Below are 16,552 nucleotides of genomic sequence, written 5' to 3'. Positions count from 1 at the left end.
CTCATTTTCTGTCTTTAGTTTTATGGTGATCCCTAGAGATTTGATGGAGTCCGCCAAGTTTAATTTGCAGTTTAGAACGTCCATGTTATTTAGCCACTCTTGGAACCGGTTGTGGTTGGACAGAGGGAGGATTTTCATCTTTTTTTGGTTGAGTTTGAGGTGATTGTGAGTCAGCCAATTTTGGACTTTTGTAAGAGTGGCGTTAAGCCGGCATATGTCATCCGGAGAGGTAATTTCCAGGCAGAGTTGGGTGTCCTTCACATAAAAGTGTAGGAGATGGCTGCTTTTCAAAGAATTGCGGTGAGGGGTACCATGTAGATATTGAAGAGTATAGGTGAGAGGACTGAGTTTTGGGGGATGTCTCGGGGATGGCAGAAGTATAAGAAGTCAATTTGTTTATTATTATTTGTTGGGAGGAGTTATGCAGAAATAGCACAAACCGCTGCAAAACCGTGCTGTCAACTCCGATCCATTATTGCAAGGATTTCAGAAGAAGCTTGTGGTCAACCGTGTTGAAGGCCCATGATAGGAGGATGAGCAGGCAGCATCTATCTTCATCCAGAGAGTTATGCATATCATCTGTAATATTCAGAATAGCTGTCTCTGTACTGCATCCCTTCCTGAAACCTCATTGGTGTGAATAGAGTAGGTTGTTGGTGTTGATGTGTTGGTGGAGTTGGGAAAGAACACCTTTCTCAAGACTTTTTGCCAAGAAGGGAAGCTTGGAAGTGGGTCTGAAATGTTTGAGGTCATCCGGGTCTGTGTCTGGTTTTTTCTTCAGTAGGGGGTGACTTGGCCCAGTTTGATACGGTCAGGCATAACCCTTTCTCGGGGAGCTGTTTATTATCTTGGTCTAGAGCTGGGTTAAGCTGTGGTTTAAACTTTTAGCCAAAGAGGCTGGAAGAGGGTCTGAATAGTGGGTGGAGGGTTTGTATTTTGCAATCACCATGTAGATGGGCTCTTTTGTGAGTGAGTTGAAAACCTTCAAGCTCCTGGGTGCTGTGGAGGACTTCGAGCTCTGGTTGAGACTGGTGTACATTGGGTGATAAGCTTCTGCTGACGGCCTCAAGAGGAGTGTTGGGGAGCTATAAACCACTGTATTGGGAGGAGGATTGCCAGATGGCATCTGCATGTGACAGCATAGGGATAGTTTGATCTTCGAGATTTTATCGTTAAAGAATTTTGCGAACGACATCATGCGCAGCACAAGAGGGTGCTGTTTCTTTCTGCTCCTCGAATAGAAGTTATGCTTGAGTGGCAGCTTCCTCAACGTGAACGGAAGGTTTCTTAACACGAGCGGTAGTGACCATCCGCAACCGCCCATGTTGAGAAATCTCGCTGGGAAGCGGTCTAGCGTTGGATTTTCCTCGCTCGCACCTGCCAACTTACCGTTGGCGAGCGAGGAAAAAACTCTGCTCCGCATGGAACTCCAAGAGCTCCAGGGAGTGTGGAATGCAAAAAACTCTGCAAATGGAGCGGAGTTCACCTCCCAGGGATAACTTGATCTAGAATGGCTTTCTTTGTCAAATTGCAGTGGTTAGGAAGCTTTTCCATTGTAAGGTTGTCTGTGGCGGGGGCTGAAAGTATAATTCTTTGTGACAGATCGGTTAGGGGAATCTGGTTGATGTTTCTCAACCATTTGAGAGTTTTCCGAGAATGGTTTGGAGAAGCTTCTGCTTGGCTCAGGTGGAACAGGATGATGTGGTGATCTGATCAGTCGATCTGTAGGACGTTATTTTTGCTTACCATTTCATTCTGGGCTACAATGGCATCTAAGGTTGCACCTCAGTTGTGAAAGTCCCCTTGCAGTGTTGGGTTAGATCTTTGCTGAGCAGGAGTTAATTTAGATATTGAAAAAGTGTGTCCTGTTTGTCATTCCAAAGGAAGTTGAAGTCACCTAGGATTATGTTGTTGGCGTTGGAGAGAGAACACTGTGTTATCAGATCCAACAGGTGTTCACTGAAGGAGAGTGTGTTTCCTGGTGGGTGATAGGAGAGGTGCCATTTTGTCACTTTGCTGCCCCTTAGCATTATGGTAGTGCTGAGATATTCAAATGTGGGGTAGGAAAAGGCATGTCTTTCTTTCATGGGGATACTGTTCTTGTGGGTGATGGCAATGCCACCGCCTTGGCGGAACTCCCTGTCCTTCTTAATGATGGAGAACCCTGGAGGAAGAAGTTCAAGGATTGGATAGGCGGATTTATTTAGTCAATTTTCAGTGATGAATGCAATGTCAATGTCGTGGTTCAGTATTGTTTCAGCCTTTTCTGTTGTGTGCTTGGTCGCTGACCTGTAGTTTATGAGCATACAGTTCATGCTGTGGCTGTTAATGTGTTTCTGGGAGAGAGGTACATAGATATTTTGATGTATTGGGCTGGTGGCCTGGCAGTCCTAGGAGGGTTTAGGTCTCTACCAATTCCAGTGATCACCTGGATCTTGGAGGTGGGGGTGACCGGGGTTGCCATTTGTTCGTACTTCTTTGCTAGATCTGACGCATCACTAAGGGACATCAGGGACTAGTTTTTTTGGGCTTGTGAGATTGGTTATTCAGGGGAATGGCATACTAGCTGTTTGGCTGGGTCTGCGATAGATGTAGCGGTTGATTGGTGATGTTGGAGGAGGAGCAGTGTGCATGACATTTGAATGTAGGGTATGTTATAAGGTTCATGAGGATGTTGTTAATGCCTTGCGTTACCTTAATGAGTTGTTTTTACATGCGAGTTAGACAATCAGTTACATCGGCAGTGGTTATAAGATTTAGTCGCGAGAGTAGCCCAAGTTGTTTTTCCCAATAGGTTGGGCATTCTGTTGAGTAATTTGAGCGCGTAGTTTAGTGCCAAGAGTTTGGAGGCGTTGGTGAATGGGTTGTCGTGTATGTGGCGTTTGTGGATGTGGGAAGTAGGTCACAGAGGTGACAGTAGAGTTGTCACATGTTTCTTCCCTGCTGGGTATGGGTATAGGGTAAGAGTTCTGGGTGCACCCTTGTGTTTTCTCACCCATTGTGAGGGTGAGGGCTGACAGCAGGTTGGGGTATCCAGGGGCCGGTCCCCTTTTTGTCTTTATCCTGCATGGCATAGGAGAGAGTGATGGAAACATTGGCTGTTTGGAGGGGGGTTGGTGGGTTTGGTTCTGGGACGGGTGTTGGCGATAGGTGTAGGTTTAGCTGCTGAGTTTAGTTTGGCTGGGTGTTAGCTGGAGCAGAAGCGTAAGTCATGGAGGCAGAGTGAATGTTGGAAGAAAATATGGAGAGAGGGTCTCGTGTGTGTTTCTCCTTGCATTGGAACCCAAGAGGAGGATTGGGTTGAGGATGGATTGCTGTGAGAATGGGAAAAGAGATTCAAATGAGCATGGGTTGGGGTTATTGACTTGGATCATGATATTTCAGTTTCTGTAAATAGTTACAGTAGTGTTGCCTTTCAAATTAAGTGAGCTGGAGATCGACAGTTTGTGGCCGTATGGAATATTGGTGGTCTTAGTTATATGTAGGCAGTTTGCTAGGTTAGATCTCCATCTCTCCGGACGGATAGTGTAGAAGAAGTGATCAGTTTTCTCTTGTCTTTTGGATGTGTTGTAGTCAGGGCCAGCTATGAGTGTTTCGGGGTGTTGCTTGAGCAGTCTATGTTTGAAATTTTTAGTAGCATTAGCTAAGAGGTTGGGGGGTAGGTGATGGAGAAAGAATTCGGGCCATTGGGTTTCAAGTAGTTCATCGGCGATATTCTTTTTTTTTGTGATAGGAGTTACTTGTGCGTGTGGGGGTTTAACCTGGGTGAGAGATCTAAGTTATGTATAAGGAGTCACTCTGGGAGCCACAATATCTATAGGTGAGGGTAGATGAGAGAGGACTTAATGTTTGCTGTGCAGCTGCCTGAGACAGTGGAGTGGGGTAGGGAGCCTAAATTAGACCGTTACAATTTTTGTTCAGAGGAGTCATTCCAACATGGTGTGGATCTTGGAGTGCCTTCAAAAAGGTCTTAATCAGTGAGTTCCTAAAAATCTAAACATGGGCTGAGGTTGGGGTTAGCGACTGGTGAAATACTAGTCTAGGATCGCTGCCATTGTGGGAGCTCTGAGAGACTCCCAATAACTTTCCATATTCCAGGTGGTACTGACCCACCTATACGCATAAGTCGTGTTGGAGTGAAAGCTAGGAATGAAAGGTTTTTTCCTGTGGGTAATACTTACAGTAGTAGAAGGGAACTGTAGGGTTGTGTAGAGGTTCACAATACCGAGTGGCAGTGCAAAATGCTGACTTAGTGTCCATATGGAGCAACTAAAATGGATGCTCCTCATGTCTGGGCCTCAAAATTGAGACCTGTGGGATTTCCCAGGGAGTGACCTCATCCCTAGAGTAGCAGCCGGTCAGTGTAAAGAGAGCGGACCTGCAAGAATGTTGAATTATTTAAAGTGCAGGAAGCGAGAGCGAGGGTTGCCGTGTCACATCATGGTTAGAGACTCACCCGCTCTAGTGCCTTGTCACCATCTCTCTCTAGAGCTTCATGGGATCAGCCCTGCATCCTTTATCACGACTGGTGAAAGGGAGTTGGCAGTCATCAGTCACGTACAGTTGAGGCTGCAGTCACCACAACCCGTGAAAAGTAGTCAGCAGTCACCGGTCGGGTACAGTTGGGGCCGCAGACACTGTTCAGTGAGAGGGGCTGGTCCCAGCAAGAGACAGTGATCCTGGATTAGACCCGGGTTCTCCTCCTGAGCGCTACTGTGCTGTGCGGCCCCCAGTCTGAGCAGGAGGCTCTCATTACCCCGGGGTTGCACCGCCACTACACTGCAGCGCTCTTCTGTTGTGTTCCTCCACTGTGTGGCCCCCCCGATCTGAACAGGACGCTCTGGCCTCCCCGGCATTGCACTGCTGCCGCACAGCAGCACTCCCTTTGGATCCATGGTGGTCTTCATTTTAGCTGGGGTGAATTCCGCAAGAAGGTCTCTGCATCCTAGGTTGCCGGGAACAATATCGGGTAGAGGTCGAGGTGCCTAAGCTCAGTCTTTCTGAACAGGGCAGCAGGGCAGGGAACTCCTGGATAGTGGATCACCCGGGATCAGGGTTGCATCAATGGCAGGTCTTACCTCATCCTGATCGTCTTCTTTTCCAGGTAAGTGGTCCTTTTGGTATAGAGGAGGTCCAAAGGTGGTCTGATGATGTTTGGATGGCTGGGGCCTAACAGGGATTTGCATCAATAGCGGTCCCTGCCCTTCGGGACCTTAAACGGACATTTCTGCTCCTTCAGAAATTGGGATGTCTCACTTCTTTCTCTGACTGCAAAATGATATTATTTTGTAATCTGAACTATCTGACAATCTTGGTGAGTGTGAAAGGAAAGACTATAGGATGTTAATTTGTTTTCTAACACACAAAACTTGAACTGTGCAAACAAACATTTCAAAATATATCAGAAGATATGAAAGCACAAATGAAGCATGTTCTATTGTAATTCTGTGTAGTGTGGTGGAAGCAAATATTTTAATAGGATCAAAACACAATCAAGTTCTTTTACGTGGTGATGCGCAAATGATAAATATTCACTGAAAACTGAGTTCCACACATTATAATTTGTGCACAATATAGTTTTATCAGTAAACGTACATGTCTGTGCAAATTTAGTGGACAATGTGCTGTCTGTAAATGACAGTTTGCTATTTAACCATGCCTTAGTAATGTTGTTGTCACAGTATGCTCCAAAATGCACCACTGGCTGCATACCACCCCTGACCACTCCCCTGCTAAATGGGCATGGCTCATTGGCTGCACTTGTTCTTTGTGTGCCTATGACTTCAGTGACGTAATGCCTATGGCAACAGCCCCACTCTTAAAGTTGTTCCAGCACCACTTTCACCACCACATCAAAACGCCACATACAGGGCACAAATCCTAAAAAAAGATGTGGGGAGACTAACTTAGTTAGGCAGTTTTCAAGTGACATCACAATGCATGACATCACGGCATGTGACATCGCAGGAAATTACATCACAGGAAGTAGCATCACAAGCCATGACTTTACAGGAAGTGGCATCAAAAGAAAGTGACATCAGATCTTAAGACCTCACATATATGTTTAGCAGGTCTATCATAAGTTAATTTGAGAGCATTGCAAGTATGCATGCAAACCCTCCTGATTTAGGCAGAAGGCTCACACTTTTATAAGCTACACATAAAACAATTTTGCCTTTTGTCAACATAAAGCTTCCTTTACCCAAGGATTTAACAAAATAACTCCACCACCAGCCTACTTCACCATCAAACACAATGGGGTTACCCTGTGTCCCTCAGAATAGTCTACCTCACCAGGCAAAATATTTAATATGCAGCACATTTCCATGTAGATGTGATTGCTTTAGCTGCTTGCTCTCTCCAGAGGTAAGACCGCTCTTCCTTGACAAGTATGCTTACTCAGCCCTCCCACCACTTAATGTGTCTGTAGTGGGCACCTGCACATATATTAGAAGTTTAGGGCTCATTTGTCACCAACAGACCATGACCCAATGCAAGATAGAAAGACAGAAAGGGAAGAAAGGAGAAAAAGAGATAGGAAAACTTTGCTGAAAGCAGAAAAAGGGATGAAAAATGATCCACGATGAATAAGCCAGTTTAGGATAGTGAGTGAAAAAAGTTATGGTAACCTTGGCATTCAGCAACAGGACCCTAAGAAAATGTTTGGGGCTCTGCATTTATGTTTTTACAAATACACACTACCCCCGCCCAAAATGTCACCTCTACACTTAGCAGCAGACATCTCTCATGTTCTTAATTTTGTCATAACTATATATAAACCGCCCTCACATACACCAGCGCAGCCTGACAGCTCACCCTGGAATTAGTACCACCAGAATTTCCACACCACAAATAGACCACAAAAATCAAAGGAAGAGGAATCAGCTCCACATCAAAATAAGTGTAAGCCACACAGTATCCCAGGATGAGAAGGAAATGGTGACAAAGGTAGCTCACAAGAAAAAGGCATGTGCAATTCCAGTCCCAACTAGCACTTTCAAGAAAACATGCCTTTAGAAGGAAATATTACTAGTTTGCATGGAAAAACTACCCAAGTGGGAAGATGTAGGAACAGCGACAGACACCACAAACTTTGGCCAGTAATCAGAATCTACATTAGACTATGCTATCTAATAAGAACTTTGCATATCCTAGACACGTTACACTGCCAACATTGTGCACCAGAGGCAGCCTACTAGACCGTCTCATTGACTGTAACACTGACCTGTGAGCTTGTCTATACACTGTAACCTCATCCTTAGGAGCCAGCCCTACGTAAACACACATGATCTTTCATCTCACACATGGTATAACTCTGAATTACATCAGTCTCTCAGACCTAGGAATATCATAACAACAAATTTACAGTGTTTTATTGTATTATAATACAGTACATTGCAAACTTTGCAACATCGCTGCAGTAGGTAGGTGTGAAAAGGGCAAAAAACAAGACCACACATACCTTGGCAGGGTTACAACATGGCAAACTTTAACACATCCAGCGCTTTCAAATTTCCAGAGCTACAATAAAAGCAATTTTTCTTCCTTTCAAGGAAAACATCTCTTCAACTTTTAGTGATTGAACTAGTAAATAAAGAACATAATTTCAAATGTTTGGAAATCATTTTTTGTTGTGGTGTGACAGATTTAGATACTTCTGCACAAAACTGAATTTATTTGAGTCATGGAGGAGCAATTCAAGGCAGTCCCTATTTGAAGTGCAAAGTGCACAGTTGCGCCATCTGCCTGCCATCAACGCTTCAATCTCATGCGCCAAGAATTAAAGACAAAGGGGCATATTTACAATAACTGGCGCATCCCTGCATATCAGCAGGGATGTGCCAGTTATTGTGCGCCACAGCTCCGCCACCATCGATGCGCCGCATTTACAATGTGGCGCACCATGGGGCAAAAACGGCACAGATGCGTCACGCATCTGTGTCGTAAAAGTGGCGCATTGCTGGAGTTGCGTCACAAGCGCGACGCAGCTCCAGCAATGCTCTGGGGGGCCCTATCTGTTCAATGCTGCATCAATCCTTACGCCTGCTTCAGGCAGGCGCAGGGTTTTGACGCAGCATGGGCCTAAAAGTGACTGAGTGAAATCTTGTAGATTTCACTCAGCCACTTTTAGGAGGCGATCCTGCGCCGGAACGCCCCCCCCCCCCGCGCACAGGAACACCTACATGTGGCGCAGGGCTTTACAACGTGACGCGTTGTAAGTACCCCGCACCATGCTGCAGGATTTGCGCTGCCGCTGCATCACAAAAGTGATGCAACGGCGGCGTAAATGAGGCTTAAGGCGCTTGTAAATCTGCCCCAAAGCATTTACAATTGATGTAAAACAGGAGAAATAGGAGAAATAAAGAGATGTCCATCTAATGGCTGAAATTAATATTGTGAAAGCATAAAACCTAGGATAAATCTCGACTTCCCAATTTTACCAAATTATGTGATCCTAGGCAAATCTCTCTTTTGTGTTGGAATCAATATTCTGTAATGTTGCACCTTATATAATAGGGATCTAAGATGCGGTGAAAGGAGGAACCAAATAGATTCACGGCAGGGAAAAGAACTTGGGCTACGAGGTCCACCTGCCACCTTACCCTCATCGAGCTCTAAATAGGACGCTATTAAAGAAATGCAAACATAGGGACCCAATGGGTCGGTATGTATGGCATGTATGAATATGGTGAACGGACGTTTCACTATTGAATTCACACAAATATGACACTAACAGAATACTTGTGAGGTCCTGACAAAAGCCAACCAGCCTGGTGAGGCATTGGGTGCATTTGACTCTTGAGTTTCATGTGACTTCTGCTATTTGATGTGAAATAGGAGAAATGAAGAAATGTCTATTTAGTGGTTGAATTGCACAAAGTGTATGCAGAAAATCTGTGTGCTGCTCATGACTTCCTTATGACAGGTGGGGGCTGCGGTGATGTATGAGGGCTTTGGTCCTGGTGCATTGCTCTTTTGAGAACGGGGCCATCACCCTGTGCAACGCTGTGACCTAAAGGGGCCATTTTCCTGTGTGCCTGTCACAAACCCCATATGCCAGGAAGGGGGCTGTGGTGAAGTAAGAGTAGAATGCAGCTGGGAAGGCGAAGCAAGCCAACAATCCAGGAGGACCCTACACCAGCCGCCGGATTGAAGGAGGCTTGCCACGTAGGCCGAAGAATGTGTGGATGTCTGCTGCCTCTACTGTAACATCCAGTCTTCTGCTCACCACTGTGCCGCAGACACATGCCAGGGCGACTCTCCTCTCCAACAAGAGCGGGTAAGACTGAATACTGGGCCATCAATACTGGGCTTACTGTTACTGACATGCTACAACGCTGAGGCACTTTGACTTTATCCAAGTCATCATTGAACTTCTATTACTTAAACTCACAAGCGGGCCTAGCTGGATTGTCACCTCCCATAAATGGGGAATAACCTCTATTCCTTTACAGGGAAGTGAAACTCGAGAGCTGATCCAAGGAAAGCTAGAGTTCCTGCCCTGGGAAGGAAGAAGAACCTCCTGTGGCACCCGGAACCATTGAATGGTCCAGAGGGACCAGCCCGCTTTGGCAATTGCTCACCGGGAACTTAGGCTGTGCTTAAAGAGTCGCCTGCTGCCCATCTGCTCCAACCAGCCACCAGAGGGGAAGGCTTTTGTCACTGCTGCAGCCGGCAGCATCGCCTTACAGCGCAAAGAAAGGCCCAGCATTTCCCAGTGGAAGCCCGTGGGGGATGCTGACCATGGTGGTGGCACCAAGAATAGCCACTCATGGCATAGCTTTATTTATCCTTACTTGGTATTACGCACATAACTACGAGTACGGAACTGAGCACATCTGTTCGTTTGGGGAAGATCCCTGATGGAGGCCACCATGCTTCACCCTCCTAGAGCCACGGCTAATACTACTAATCCAGAGCTCAATTTATTTATTAACTTTTCCTTGATAATTGAGCTGCAATGGAATAACAAGGACAACAAGTATGCAATATAAGTTATCTCCCAAGTCTTCTCTAAGGCAATAATATCAAAGTCCTCGATGAAAAAGCGCCAAGCACTATGTTCTGTCATGGAGGCATACCCCGGGGTATTCCAACCCACTAATATTAGTGAACATGGGCACTGGGGAAATGTTCTGAATAAAACCAGACTCAGCCCTTTCTGCTGTAATGGTACTGCTGGAGGGTAGTTTCCATGATTGTCAGTCTACCTTAAGGCCTTGAGGAGGTAAAAAGTTATCAGAAAGGGGGACAGAACTTTCCAGTACAGGTGCTACAGGGTTATGCTTTTATTATTAAAGGCACAGGAGTGAGGCAAGGTAGGTTTGTAGAAGCAGCTGAAAGGAAGTACCTGAACATGTCTCGTTCCACTAAGCAACTAGCTGACCATTAGGACTCAGCTTGTGAGAGGCAACAAGGAAAACTGAGTCTCAGGGTCACCATGTGCTTAATGAGGACAACTACAGAGGGATACCCCCTCCCTCTACTCTGGGGTATGGCATTGGGTAACCATAGTAAGGGCCCCTGGTGCTTCAGTCAGCGGGGGTGTACTCATCCATTGCAGATGGCCAAAGGCATAAGGAAATCCGGACTGGATATATGAGTATGGTATCTCAAGAAAAGGTCAACGATCGGGAGATCACCGGCAGCGTGGCAGAACAGCACCTTTGAACGGCTTTTTATTAATGCATAAAAGTGGCCTTTAGTCCGTCAGAAGGGAAGTGGTTGCCATAACAGTGATCCTTGGAAAGCCTGATGGCTGGGACACTGGGTGCACTAGTGTGAGCCAGATGGGTTAGTTGCAGGCTACACCGAAAAGGAGTAGGAAGGAGCAAACCCAAATTGGTGAAAGGGGGAGCTGCCTGGAGACGTGAGCCTCAAAGGCGTCGTAGTGGCAAATGGGATACGTTGGTTGGTAAAAGAGGCACAATAGAGGGTAATCTAGTGGAGGAAGGTCACTTACCTGGGGATGCCTTACGGCAGGGTAAGTAGGCTGACAGGGGGAGCAAGGAGAGCACGGCACTCACAGTCCACACCCACCGGTCGGCAAGGCACAAAATGGATAGACAATGTACAAAGCTGAGTCTGCCAGCAGCAAGAGGCTACCCCCTCGCGATCAGAGAAAGAAACAACAAAAAAACATGACTCCAAATGCCTCAACAACAAAAAGGTGGCATAACTATGACAAGCAAATGACAAGGACTTGAATGATAAATGGCAGAGACGATTTATGACCAGAAAATCATTGATGATTTATGACCAGTTACGAAGCCATGATTTATGATCCTGTTGAACAATTTTTGTATGCAAAAAAATCAGATTATGCACGGAATGCTGAACCAATCAAACATTCAACCCAGTCACAGATCTGGGTTAAATTCAACTTTTTTGGCACGCCATGCCATTCCAGTTTAGACTCAGCCATATGCAAATCAGCCTTGACCCTCCTCCCCGTGAGAACAGCCCAGCCTGTAATGCCAGGCGAGGTACTCCTTGGACCAGACACAAGCATTCTGGGACTGATTTCGGGATTTCACCCCTTATCAGCCAGGCTAGCTTGAATCTGGTGATGTAGCAAGCACGGAATCCAGGCCTGGGCATACCCTACACAATTTATGTAAGCCAGAGATGATTTATGACCTGTCTCCTAACTATTATCTATGATCCTTTCAGAACGATTTGTAACACTCAGAATGATTTATGACACTGAAATAATGAATTATGGCCTGCCATCTTGAAATATGATTGGCCACTGTGATTTATGAGGTCAATGATCTAACGTAGAGACAATGCATGTAATAAAACTGCTGCCAATAATACCCCCAAAAAAGGGAAAAGCATGGCTGGTGTAAGGTTATGCACAAATGTGTAGGTGGATGTGTGCTAATTGGAGTGGGTCAAGTGCGGGGTTATGCATTTGCTTCTAGGTGTGAGGCTCCAGACCACTCCCAGCCACGATGAAAAAAAAGGCCTTATGGCCCCTTAACCTCGGACTTTGTTTAAGGCCCAGCTTGAATTTAAAAAATGCAAGCGTCCTCGCCCCCGCCTGCACCATGCAGCTCAGTAAGAAAGCAGACAGGCGCTGCTGGATGTGTGTAAACATTACACTGGGACGAGTACAGCATATTTTAGTGTGGCACAACTTCTTGGCAGGGCCTGTGAAAATAGTGGGTGGATATCGTCGACCCACATATACCCCAACGTGTGCCCTGGCAACACAACAAAACGCACAATCATTTTTGTCACTAAATAAACCTGCCTGCATTCATAATATGGTAGTAAAACGCGTTTGCACAAAGTGCTGATTTAACTTGTTAATAAAGACATGAAATAACGCCAGTCAACAATATTGCATGATTCAGCTCTATTTTTTGATAGAGTGGAAATGTTTTTTTTGTTGTAGGGGTGAATTATAACCGTGTGTAGACCACATCCCCATATAATCCTTTGTGTATTAACATAAGGTGTTAGAATTGTGAAACGTGCTAACATGAAAATGTGATGTATTTTAGGTCAATGAAATGTAGCATGGAGAACCAATGTAGAAAGTGAATGTAACTAGCCGACAACATTAACGTGAAGCACTCGTGTTGTACAACTGACAATCATTCATGCATTCAATATGCTTAATACGTTAAAATGCCATGCCTTGCCATTAAAGCTACTCCTCGGGTATTAGTAGCTTACCGGGTACAAGCAAGAAGGTCAAGACCCAGGTCTTTTAGCTACATTCGATTATTCCAGCAGATGTGAGTCTCCTGGAGGCATAATACATCAATCCGCATATATCTGATAAGTTTCGCTAGTATACCCCTCTTATTCCTATCATTAAGGCCAGAGCAATTTAATGAACATACTCTAATATATTTATTCCTATCCGCCATACCTACAGACTACGACTGACAGCCCATAATAACACAGGGGCTTTGCCGCCAACTTTCTTAAGAAAAGTGCAAGAGTATGTTCATTAGATTGCTCGCTCTGTGGCCTCCTTTGATAGTTTTTTGTGGGGATTTTAATATTCATTTGGATGCCAACTTCAATCTCTATAGTAATGCTCCTTACTCTGGTAGGAAGGTCAAGACTTTCAAGGCTCTACAGGGGCTATGTCAGGAACACAGGTTGGCCGACATCTGGCAAAGTCAGAGACAGGCTGATCTTGGTTATACGTACTTCTCTGCCCCCCATAAAAAATGTGTACACTTAAATTATTTTTTTGTGTCCAATCTAATAACAGGAAGGATAAATTGTGAGCTCTTCCCTAGTCTGATATCTGATCATAACCCGATAGTAATCCAACTCCCAATTGGGAATTCGATACTAGCAGCGGCAACCTGGACATTTGATAGAAAGCTAGATCTGGAATACTGTACATATATGTCCAATTGGATTGGGGAGTTCTTTGGGAGGAATAAGGGTACTGCATCTGAGTTAATAGTCTGGGATGCCTTTAAGGCTGCGGTGAGGGGGGAAACTCTTAGTTTTTCTCTACATCAACAGAGGAAGATAAAAGAGAGGGTCAATGTCTGGGTAGGTCAGCTCCGGGGGGCTGAGGAAGAGCTAATCCGGGTAATTGGGGATCTGCAGAAAAGAGAGGAATGTCAAAGAAAGATTGCAGCTATAAGAACTAAGATACACGAACACTATGGGGAGGATTTAGCTATTAAATTCAAGCAGCACCGTGCTGATATTTACGAATTTGGAGAGAACATCGGCAGACTGTTAGCCAAGCGTATACAGCAAAGAGCAGTCTCTAATAGAATATGTCGAATAAAAGATCCAAGGGGGCAGATTTAGGATCTTACGGTTAAAGTCCTGGAGGTATTTCAGGAATTTTACCAGGGGCTCTATTCCACTGAGAAGGATGGACCAGTAATGTCAGGTGAGGATTTTCTTTGTGACTATGTAACCTCTCAGATTACGCTTGAACAGAAGGACATGCTTTCTGCCTCGATTTCAAAAGATGAAATCGATTCTGCCATAACCTCACTGGCGGCAGGCAAGGCTGCAGGCCCTGATGCATTACCCTTCGAATGTTTTCGTACATTTAGACAAACTCTTTATGGTGAGTGTTAAACCTGGCACCATTGGCGTGGGTCTCACTTCCATTTTTGCTGTTGCCTCATGTGTTTTTGCTGGTGTTAGATGCTTTGGGCACTGTGCCACTGCTGTCCAGTGCCACAGTGCAAGTGCTCCCTACTATAAATGAATGTATTGATTAGTGATTCCATGATTGACTGATTTGGTTTACTTGTCAGACCCTAGTATAGTGAACTGAGTGTGCCCAGGGCTTGTAAATCCAAATGCTGCTGGTGGGCTTGCATCACTGGTTGTGCCTCCCACAGAAGCAGCCTTGTAAAATGTGTCTAAGGTCTGCCATTGCAGAGCCTGTGTGCTGTCTGGTACTGTCATGCTGACTGGGCAAGGGCACCCACTTGCCAGTCCCTAAACCTTCCCTTTTCTTCATATCAGACACCCCTATGGTAGGCCCAAGGGCAGGGTGCATTGCAAGTATAAGGTAGGACATGCCCTAATAGTGAATTACAGCCATTTTTGTTTTTCACTATTGCAAGGCTACCTGTTCTCCATAGGCCAGAATGGGCTGTTAGATTATTACATGTTTATAATCTTAACTGACTCAGAGAACATGGTAGAAATTTGAGTTTAGGATGCCTGAACTCAGAATGATAAAATACATCTTTTAGTGAAGGGGGTTTTAACATTCTGTGTTTGAAAATACCACTTTTAGAAAGTAGGTATTTGCTTGCCTAACCTTTCAAGCCTGCCTCTGCTAGGTTGTGTATTCCTTTGTCAGGTTTCTGTGAGTGACAGGGCTGGGGGATTCCAAGAGACAGGATGAGTCAGCCCAGTGGTGAATAGAGAGATCTGCATCTAGATGGGAGGGAGGGGTTACACCTGAACCGTGAATAGGGCTGTGCCTGCCTTCCACAATGCTGGCTCCACCTCCTGGGGAGCGGCTGATGTCTCTGCCCTGCACAGTGAATGAAGAGAAGGAATCCTGTCAACAAAGTGCTCCAGGGCTGTACTTGCCTTCCACAATACTGGCTCCACTTCCTGTGGGGCGTCTGATGTTTCTGCCCTACAATGTGAAAGGAAAGAAGAAGTCTGGTAAACAGAGTGCTCAGGAACTGGTTTGGACTGGGCAAAGGCCCCTTTCCCCTCAGAGATCAAAGGATTTTGGGGTATAAGTAGTGGGACCCTGATCCCAAGAATTTAGATCACTTTTGGAACAAGAAGAAACCTTTACTGAGGAGCGGAACCTGAAGAAACTATCCCTAAGCTGAAGTGCTGCTTGGGGGATTGGCCTGCAGTGGTTTGCCTGACTGCCAAAGGAAGGAGAAGAGCCTTTGTGTGCTTATTTCAACTTGTAAGGACCTCCAAGGGTTTGAAACAGAGCTTGCCTCCTGCTGAAGTCTCAGGGACAACATCCAGCGCCCCAGAGTTCTTTGGAAGTGCCTGCTGCTGTTTTGGACCTTCTGAGGGACTGCGTGTCGCAAGGAGCTGGAAGCGCGACTCAACGAAGCCGAAGCGTGTCGCCGTCGCTGCTGCTGCCATCGCACTTCTGAACAAGGGTGTCGGCGCTGGAGTTGTCGCACTGCACTGCATCAACAGAAGCGTCTCGCAATGAAGAGGAAGCGTATCGCCGTCGCTGCTGCCTACCGTCGCACTTCTGAACAAGGGTGTCGTCGCTGGAGTTGTCGCACTGCACCGCATCAAGAGAAGGGTCTCGCAACGAGGAAGAAGCGTGTCGCCGTCGCTGTTGCTGCCGTTGCACTTCTGAACAAGGGTGTCGCCGCTGGAACTGTCGCATTGCACCGCATCGGAGAAAGCGCCTCGCATCACCGAGAAGCGCGCCGCCGTCGGAGCTGCTGCCGTCGCATTTCTGAACAAGGATGTCGCCGCTGTAGTTGTCGCATCGTGCGGAAGCTTCATGCATCGTGGAAGAAGAGTGTCGCAGTTGGAGCTGTTGCCGTCGCACTTCTAAACAAGGGTGTCGTCGCTGCAGTCCACGCATCGAACCGAGAACTTCTCGCATCCCCGGAGAAGCCTGCCACATCTGGATGATCTTCATCTCTTTATTTCTTTGCACCAGAACTTTGCCTCATTTCCATCGCTGCAACGTTACTTGTCGTGGAAGCGCAACGCATCGTAAGGTACATTGACGCAAAGTGTCGCATCTTAAAGAACTGAACTGAACTAAGCTAAAACTACCATCTTAAAGTAATAGTATTGTGTATTTTTGTCATTTATGGTCTTGTGGTAAATCTATATAAAGTATACTTATTTTTTATATAAAACCTGTGTGGTGTCCATTTGTAGTGTTGTCACTGTATGTGGCCACAAATGCTTTACACACTGCCTCTGAGATAAGCCTGTCTGCTCGTACCAAGCTACCAAGGGGGTGAGCAGGGGTTATTGTAGGAGTGTATCCCCTTACCCTGACTAGAGGCAAGGGTCCCTATTTGTCACAAGTACCTACCTGTGCCAACTAGAGACCCCCAAATCTAACAGTGAGCTTGAATCTCTATTT

The sequence above is a fragment of the Triturus cristatus genome, chromosome 1_2 (assembly GCF_964204655.1).
Source record: "Triturus cristatus chromosome 1_2, aTriCri1.1, whole genome shotgun sequence".
Lineage (NCBI taxonomy): Eukaryota > Metazoa > Chordata > Amphibia > Caudata > Salamandridae > Triturus > Triturus cristatus.
The sequence above is the reverse complement of the archived record's forward strand: the minus strand, read 5'-3'. Positions refer to the sequence as shown.